At 42.9% G+C, this 9,260-nt stretch overlaps 1 pseudogene; it reads left to right on the top strand.

Annotated features, from left to right (window-relative positions):
• The first annotated feature begins 5,136 nt into the window (after positions 1-5,136).
• On the top strand, positions 5,137-5,439 carry LOC120852141 (annotated as a pseudogene).
• The last annotated feature ends 3,821 nt before the right edge of the window (positions 5,440-9,260 follow it).

Genomic DNA, 9,260 nt, shown 5'->3' on the forward strand with positions numbered 1-9,260 from the left:
ACAAAGGCCCAGTTGTACCTTTCAAGAGTTGGCTGTTCAGGAGGAGTACGGGCACAGATCCCTCATAGGATAAAAACACTGATCTCTGGTGGAGGGCAAATATGATTAACATCCTATACCAAGAAAAGCATCAACATCTTTCCTAGTTGTGGAATTAACTGCCACTCAACAGCACCATGCCAATCCTGAGAATGTGGTTTCATAAATGTCCTAAATAGGTAGCAACACCCAGGATCTGCTTTCTAGTGGGAAATGCACGGTTGACCTTAACCGACATCTCTCAAGGGAAGAGGATTTAAGTAAAGCTTATTTGATCCATGGAAGGTCCAGTCTTTAATGGTGCCATGGAAACAAACAGATATTCTAATTAATTTCCCTTTTATGCCTTCCTTTTTGAAGTATGTTTATTGTCACACAGTGTATGCAGGGAAAAGAAGAAAAACCACTTACTTCCATTGCTGGTGAACTTGACACATTGTGTATATCAACATAAACCAAATAAAAAGAGAGGCAAGATGAAGTGAGCATGTGAAAAGGAGAAATGTTACTATATAAAAATAATGAAATATATCTGTAAAATCATGGACTGTCACAAAAACTAAAGCATTTCTATTGCTACATTCACATAATCAATAAACTGAAACTAGTCACACAGAGGCATACACTCTGCAATCCAGAAAGCTTATTTAAGTGGTGAAAGACTCAAACCAGGTTTTTGAGACAAAAGGTTATTTCCCAGCAGGATCCCAAAATTCAGAGTATCATTTCGGAGCACACCAGCATAACATCATTATTAATTTCTCTGCTTGCCGGGTAGTTTGCACATCTCCATCATCCAGGTTTCTGTGAGTAGAGGTGAACATGGTGGAGATTAAACAAGCCACACCTGCTGAAGCATTGGGAAATTGGATGATCTTGAAAAGGTTACTTAATCTTAGTCATATGTAAAATGTGGAAAATACCTACCTCATTATGTGAGGATAAAATGAGATAATGTACAGAAAGTGATAGTGTCTGGTACACGGTGGGTGCTTTTGAAAATAGGTGCTATTCATTGCTATTAACTGCCTCTACAACTAGAGCTTGTCCCTCCTCAACAAACTGCCAAACGACTTGCCAAGCAATGCAAGGAGATGCATGTGGGGCTGTGCTACCCTCAGGAAGTGAGAGGGAGTTGTGGAAACCACCTTCCAGGGGCCTTTGAAACACACAAGGACGGGTGTATCCAGACCTATCTAGGAGAAGATCTGTATGGGTTTTAATAACCTGCCCAAGCTTGTGTCACTGACAAAGCCCAGTAAAAATTCCCAGGAAATAAAAATAGAATCTGGGTAATAAAATAAAGTCTAACCTTTCTTTCTCTTTTTCTTTGTGCTTAGTCTAGGGTCACCTGCTCACAGGGCGCAGTGTGTGGAGTGCCTCACGAGGCCCTTCATACTAGGGGTCCTCCTGAGAAAAGGCTCCACCGACTGCGTGTCACTCAGCGATTCAAGATGGCGGCGGTGGTAGGCGCTGCCTGCAGAGGCGCTGCGCAGAGCCCTGAGCTGAACCTTGGCCTTCTCCTAAGAATTCCGCCCCTCCCTGAAGAGATCTCTATAAAGCAGCTCCGCCTATGACCTATCAGGGGAGTTTATGCTCTTGAGCAGGAGGTCCCAACCTCTAGACCTTAAACTGGTACCTCCTTCAGATCAACCAGGGCATTACATTAGAAATAAAGTGCACGATAAATGTAAAGTGCTTGAATCATCCTAAAACCATCCCCCACTCCCACCCCCATACTCGGTCCGTGGAAAAATTGTCTTCCACGAAATCAATCCCTGGTGCCAAAAGTATTGGAGACCGCTGCTTTAGAGTGTGAGCTCACATCTATCCATTCTCTGTTCAAAGAATAAGTTTTCCTTTGCTTCTGGATCAGACTTGGTCTCTCCCCTTCGATGGGTTAGAAAGATTCCAGGCAGAAGGACCCTTGTTGGCGACTGACTCAAAACGGTCAGTAAGAACTGCAAAACATTGCAAACTCTTTCCCAGAGTGATCAAGAAGTAAACCCTGGAAGTTTAGTATTAAGCCCTCCTCTATGGGTTTTAAATTTATAAAAATATTATATGCTTCCTCAGAGTGGTGTAAGATTCTTGACAGGTATGGATGGATTAATCTAAAAGGTATCAAAGCCATCACAGTTACCCTCCCCCAGAAGAATTCCCTAGTGATTGAACAATAACCAGGACATGCCATAGACAGACAGCAGCCCACTCTGCACAGGTTACCTGGTATGGGGCTAGGTGGGATGGGATGTAAATGAAAGTGAGCAAAGAGACAAACAGAGTAAACTGAAATGCACCAAGGCATTGGTACATGAAAGCATCGAGGCACTGCCCTCTAATACTAAAGGTCACTAGGAAATGTAGAGTAAGCTACCTTTCTATATAAATCCACATCAAAAGGCAGAAGGGAATGCTTATAGTTCTGTTTATAATAAAATAGTCAAAGAAGAAAAGAGGCAAAGATGTAGAAAATTGACATGCAGATGAGACCCGCATAGATCAAATAGGTTGTCAAGGATGTTCACAGCAAAAATGCTTGTGTGGAAACCCAAGCTTTCAGGGAAAGATCACCAGATTCTCACCCCTGGTGAGGCTACTTTGTGACACAGGTGAAAAGCCAAGTACCCATCTTAGATTTTATAAGCAAATGTGAAAAATGACTGAATCATAGCAAAACTGTCACTCATGCCTTTGTAGAATATACAGATGAGAATGTGTTCAAGAAATCTCAAATCTGTTCTCAGAAGTGAAATTGTTGGGAATGAAAGTAAGCTCTGCTTTCAGCATGAGGACACCTTGAGGCTTAACAAATCACATGTATCTGCCCTAACAAGTCACAGGTTAGGACAGATGTGCAAATCAGACTTATCATTATAGCCTGCCAGAAAATTATGATGTCTAGAGTGTAGCTCAAGACCCAAGCTTGAGTTGGTGCAAATCAGAAAAGCAGCTTGAGGGATTTCCCTGGCAGTCCAGTGGTTAAGAATCCATACTTCCATTGCAGGAGGCATGAGTTTGATCCCTAGTCTAGGAACTAAGACCTCTCATGCTGCATGGCCAAAAAATAAATAAAAATGAATTTTAAAAAGAGAAATAATTAAAAGAAAAAATCAATTTTAAAAAAGAAAAGAAAAGTAGGTTGATTTTCTCCTTCCCTTCTGGGCTGGATGGAGCCCACAGCAGCTATGGGAATCTTAGAAGGAAGGCTCCAATTTGTGGGAACCAGTGGTGGTTCATGGGATGGAATTGAGAGTTCCAAGAAGTCTACTACAGAATTCAGATTTGCCCAGTTATGTTTAGAAAACTGAAGAATGTGCTGACAGAAGCCCATTTTTGTGTGACTGAGAAGTCTCTACGGAGAAAACCCAGGTTGAAAGAGTTATGCATAATGAGCTCCACTAACCACAAAGAGCTCTACAAAGGGATGGATGAGGGGTGTGGACCCAACATGGCAGCACTAACTCTCATAAGTCCCAGTTGGACTAATGTTTGAGACCTGGAGAGAGGAAGGAGACAGTAAAAATCTGAAAGGAGGGGGTTAAAATTTAGCAAGCCCTCAGCACAGGTTTGAGGCCTCACTTCCAGAGTATGGCACAGCAAAGGAAGAGTGTTTTCCCTTTTGCCACAGCCTGCCCCACCCCACAGCAATGGCTCCCCAAGGATTCCAGGATCCATTAATGCTTGGAGGACATGCAAGTGATGCCCTTTCATAGTTAAGTAGTTTGGGAGCACATGTGACACTGTCCTTGGTGGTGAAGAATATTCAGGGCACATTATAAAGAACTGAAGCTCTTATGAGAACAAAGGGACCAGGGCCTGTGTAACTGTGATTATTCTGTTTTAATGAGACAATATCATGTTCTCGTTAATCATGTGAGCTCAGGAATCAAATGACCTGGGTTCAAACTCAGGTTCCACGCTAACTGTGCAAACAACTCACCAACGTCTCTGGGTCTCAATTTTCACATCTATTAAGTAGGGATAATGGCAGGATATAACTCACAGAATCGATGAGAGGATTAAATAAGTAAAAAGCTTTGAAAAGTTTCTGGTACATAAAAGGGGCTCAACAAGTATTAGTTTTGTTTCTTGTTCTTTGACTAATGAGTGTACCCACTGGCTGTTGATAGCTAAGAAAATACATGAGAGAAATACTTTCTTCACCAAAACCAAAGAAGATTTCTATTACTTACATCAAATCTGCATGCACAATCAGGCTTGAGAGAGCTTCTGGGAGCTATACCAGGGTTCACTGATGCATATGTGGGTACTTCCTCTTCCAAAAATCACTTAAAGGAGCCTACAGCTTTAAAATATAAAAATAGGTTTAAATAAGTAAGAATCAGAACATAAAATGGAACCAAGATAGAGCTAAAAAACTTACACACTTGCTAGCTGAGCTATATAATAGAGAGGTCAAAGGTCTTTCAAGATACATAGAACCCTGTTTTAATGTGCCCTAATATGGCAGGGATGCTGGGACATGGAAATTTATATTAATATTGCCCTTTTTATATTCCAAGTGCACAATTGTGATGGAGATAGCATATAGCTGCTGTCACACTATGCAGCCCATGTACAGAGTCCTATCAAAAGACAAGAAAGAAGTAAAGAAATAAAGCTCAATTATTTTTCCCTGCCTCAGAAAAAACAACTCCTTGAACCAACTTAAATACGGAAACCTAGAGAGACAAGCTTAAAGTAGTGATTTGTATGGGTGCCAATCAGAAGGATCAAATATCTTCATTTATTTTAAAGACTCTTTATCATCCAGAAATAATTCATCAATCATCAATAGAAATCACTCTACGAAGTGGGTGTATTAAAGAATTGTTGTTAGAATGTGTGTAGGTTGTCATGCAAACAATCTGTCCATGTGATCAAAGCCAGTTGGAAAATGCTGAGTTAGGACAGCTGGGTACCAATTCGGCAAACATAAAAAGATGTCCCCTGAAACCTGAAAGAGACAATATTATTTTACACTTTTAAAGAAAAAAGCATTTAAAACATAAAGTTCAATTTGCTTGGAGTATGTGATCATTTAGGCTCAGGGATATGGAAGAGACTAGAAGAGATGGGGAGTTTCCAGTGAGTTTGGCTTCCTCAACATGGCAGCACCCTTGTTAGTGGAGGTGGAGTTCAGAGGCAGTGCGGAGCTCCTGTTCAACAGTGTGGAGAAGCATCTAGTCACCTTACCTGGAGGAACCTCCTTGTCTGGATCAAGAAGAATTTGCTAAAAGAGCAGAGCGGCCAGAGCTGTTCATCCGAGGCAAGAGCTGTTCATCCCTGTAGTCAGGGATTCTGGTGCTGATTAACGACGCCTACTGGGAACTGCTGAACTACCAGCTTCAGAACCAGGGCAGCATCCTCTTCATCTCCATGCTGCATGGTGGCTAAGGGCCACTCTCTGTGTCTAGGCCCCCTTCGGGTGGGGAGAACAGAACGATCAGATGTCCCCTGGGGCCCTACTTCCAGATCTCCCTGTCCCCCTTGGCTGCTTTCTCACTCTGTCCCCTGAGCTCCCTCCAGGCAGGGAAAAGAGTCCAGGTGCTAAAAATGAGACTTTCTCAGGCACATGAGCAAGGGAAGGCAGGCCGGCTGGCAGGTACCTGGGCCAGGTACTCCTTCTTCCAGCAGCTAAGGTGGGGGACGGTGCCCCTCAGTGTGGCAGGAGTGGAGGGGGTCTGTGTGGCCAGGGGCTGCTGTCCTTGCTTGTGTGTTACTGAGTTACTGCTGACAAGGCACTGCAGCTCCTGGGCCACGGTGCCTTCCTGGGGAAGATGAATGAACCTCAGTAGCTGAGGGCAGGCCCCTCCTTTCTCAAAAATTGGAAACAGAAGCCTCCATCTCAGTCTCCCCATCTGAACAGCAGAGGTCTCTGCCTGTCCCCCACTGATATTATTATGGAACTCCAGCTGGGGTCCCTTATTCAGTGCTGATCATCCCCCCATGCACACACACAGCAGCTGCTCCTCCAACAACACCCCTCCCCCTGCTCCACCATCCACAGCCCTTAACCCTGGCCAGCCTCTCCACACATGAGCTACCAGATGGGCTCCTGAAATCCTCCCCCTGGCAAAAGGCTGCCTACATGCAGCTCATTCCACTGGGGACGGAGAGCAGGAAGGTGTACAGCTAGACCTTGAACTGGCAAATGGAGGCATGAGGTGGGGGAATTCAGTTGTGCCTCAGTTTCCACCCCAAATTTTTATAGTATCTGAAAATTAAGGGGGCTTCCCGTGGTTCAGGCAGTAAAGAATCCACCTGCAATGCAGGAGATGTGAGTTTGATCCCTGGGTCAAGAAGATCCCCTGGAGAAGGGAATGGCTACCACTCCAGTATTCTTGCCTGGAGAATTCCTTGGACAGAGGAGCCTAGTGGGCTATAGTCCATGGGATTGCAAAGAGTCAGAAATGACTGAGTGAGTAACACACACAGGAGAGATGGGATAGTGATAAAATACAAATTCTTACCTCATTTCCATATATAATGAGTTTTATGCATGTTACCAATAAATCTGAATTCAAAATTCAAATCAAATGCTGTCACAAAGTGATTGGGAAGAGATTTGCAGCTAAGCATTTTAATAACCCATACCAGTCTATTTAGTGATACTTTCATCCTCTACCACCACCACAGAGTACTAATATATGGGAGAACACAGAGCACATCGTCCCTACTATTTCTCCCAAACAGATCTTTGAGTTTCTTTAACCCAGTGGCAGTTCCATCTTCAGAGTCCTGACGTCTGAATCAACTTTGATCTCCTCTGCCTTCCCTCTTCCCTCTCCTTATTCCAATTAGTAGCCATACTCTGTGCCTTCTACCCAAGCCATGTTTCTTGCATGAATCTTCTGTTTGCTTTCATATCCCTTCACCTGACTTAACTACAGTGTTACAGTGTTAGTCGCTCAGTTGTGCCTGACTCTTTGGGACCCATGGATTCAGCCCACCAGGCTCCTCTGTCCATGGGATTTTCCAGGCAAGGATACTGGGATGGATTGCCATTTACTTCTCCAGAGGATCTTCCCAACCCAGGGATCGAAGCCGGGTCTCCTGCACTGCAGGCAGATTCTTTACCAACTGAGCTACAAGGGAAGCCACTAACTATGATGCCCCCCACTGAATGCCCCTAGGTTTTGCTCCACTCTCTACATAACTAATGTTATGCCTTGTGACCACAGTGATCTATAACCCTAGCTTTTTAAAGAGGCAGGATACAGGATGCTTGGGGCTGGTGCACTGTGATGACCCAGAGGGATAGTACGGGGAGGGAGGTGGGAGGGGGGTTCAGGATGGGGAACACATGTACACCCGTGGCAGAGTCATGTTGATGTATGGCAAAACCAATACAATATTGTAAAGTAATTAGCCTCCAATTAAAGCAAATAAAGTTATATTTTAAAAAAAGAAGTTCAGGCCCCTTTAAAAAGTTAGAATTAATAATAATAATAAAGAGTCAGGTAAGGAATAAACTGGCAGTCCAGCAGTTAAGACTCTGTGCTTCCACTTCAGGGCACATGGGCTTGATCCCTGACACAGTCAAAAAAAAAAAAAACAAAGCTGGAATTTCCAATCAAAATAAAAAGGGGAAGACACAAATAATTGTATAGAAATAAAATTAAAAAGTAAAGAAACAGGTAAATTTACTTTTCATCTCTCTTATAGCAGAGAGTGGAGCAGCAGTTGCACACCAATTTACAAATTTGAGACTGAAGTGAAGTAAAAAAATAAACTCCAATTCTGTTTCCCTGCATCAGTAACACTCTATGAAACCAACTCCTTGGACCAACTTAAGTATAGAAACCTAGGGAGTAAAAGGCAAGCTTAAAGCAGCAATTAGTATGGGTGCTAATCAGAGGATGTCTGTCTCGCTCGGTCTGAAATATATCCTAAGAAATATTGAAAGGAAGACATATGAATAGTGCATCTCAACATCCTACTCTTGATCTATAGCAGCTCAGTGATTTTCATGTCTCTGCGTCTCCTTGGATAACATTATGGAAAACCCAACAAGGAGCCAACAGAAGATGAGTAATGGTGTGGTGACTCAGAGAAGAACAAGATGTCTCTGAATGAAAGAACAGTGTGCTCCAACCACAGGAAATCAGAAGCAGGAATCATCATGAGAGCCAAAAGGCAGACTTGAGGCAGCACATCTGCCAACCACAAAGAACTTTCCGCAGCTTCAACTGGATTAAACTAGTGGCTGTCCTGAGTAAAGACTCCAGTGTCTAAAGTATGCTACCTTCCCTGATCCCTTAAATATGGTTTCCTTTTGATATATTGTTTAAAAATCCCTTTGTGGCAGGCATTTCCTAAAGCTCTGCTATGTGAGAGGATTATCTATCCATTGCAGGAGGGTCTGTAAATTCACAATAGCTTTTCAGCTATTGGGATGGACTTGTGGTACATAAGGCTGACTTCCAACTCCCTATCTCTATTTCTCTACTTGCTTATTAACATAAGCCACATGTTAGAGGGCATACTAATATTCCCAGAAAAAAAAAACTTATACAGGTATCCCCGGCTTTTCAAAAGTTTGGTTTATTCCACTTTGCTTTCACGAAAGACCTATGTTAGTACATATTTTCACTAATCAAAAGAAATCCCAAGAGGATTTTGCTTTTATGAGAAAAGGGAAAAAGATGAAAATAGCATTCAGTGTTTGTTTTGCAGCAGCTGTTATAGAGACAGAGAGCACCCAAGCCATGAGAGTGGCCCCACCAAGCTCCTTCCCTGGGAACTACACTCAACACCTCAGCATTGAGTCACCATAACTTTGAACTCTGTGAGCATCTGTGCTTTGTCCCCACTTATTTTGTGCATCCATTAGCAAGATGTATCCTCAGGTAACTGTTTGCTTCATGCCATTTAAGCTTAACAAAACATTTCATAGAAACACTGTACTTTAAGGAAGCAGGGGAAACCTATATTTCTTGGCTTTCCTTACAAGTAGGTAATGGCAGCCACCATAATATAGTTCTGGTCAATAAAATGTAAGCTGAAGTCATTGGGTGGAGCTCCTAGAAAAACCTGTTAAAGACTCATCTGGCATACACCTTTTCATTCTTTCTCAGTATTTATTTCTCATGCCTGAAATGTGGACAACAGCTACAGCCATCATCTTGCAACCATGAAAGGCAGGAAAATCATAAAGACTTCAACCCCAATAGCCTCAAGCTACTGAACAAACACCAGCAACCATCTTTCTCTGG

Source organism: Oryx dammah, unplaced genomic scaffold, assembly GCF_014754425.2.
Source record: "Oryx dammah isolate SB20612 unplaced genomic scaffold, SCBI_Odam_1.1 HiC_scaffold_2, whole genome shotgun sequence".
NCBI lineage: Eukaryota > Metazoa > Chordata > Mammalia > Artiodactyla > Bovidae > Oryx > Oryx dammah.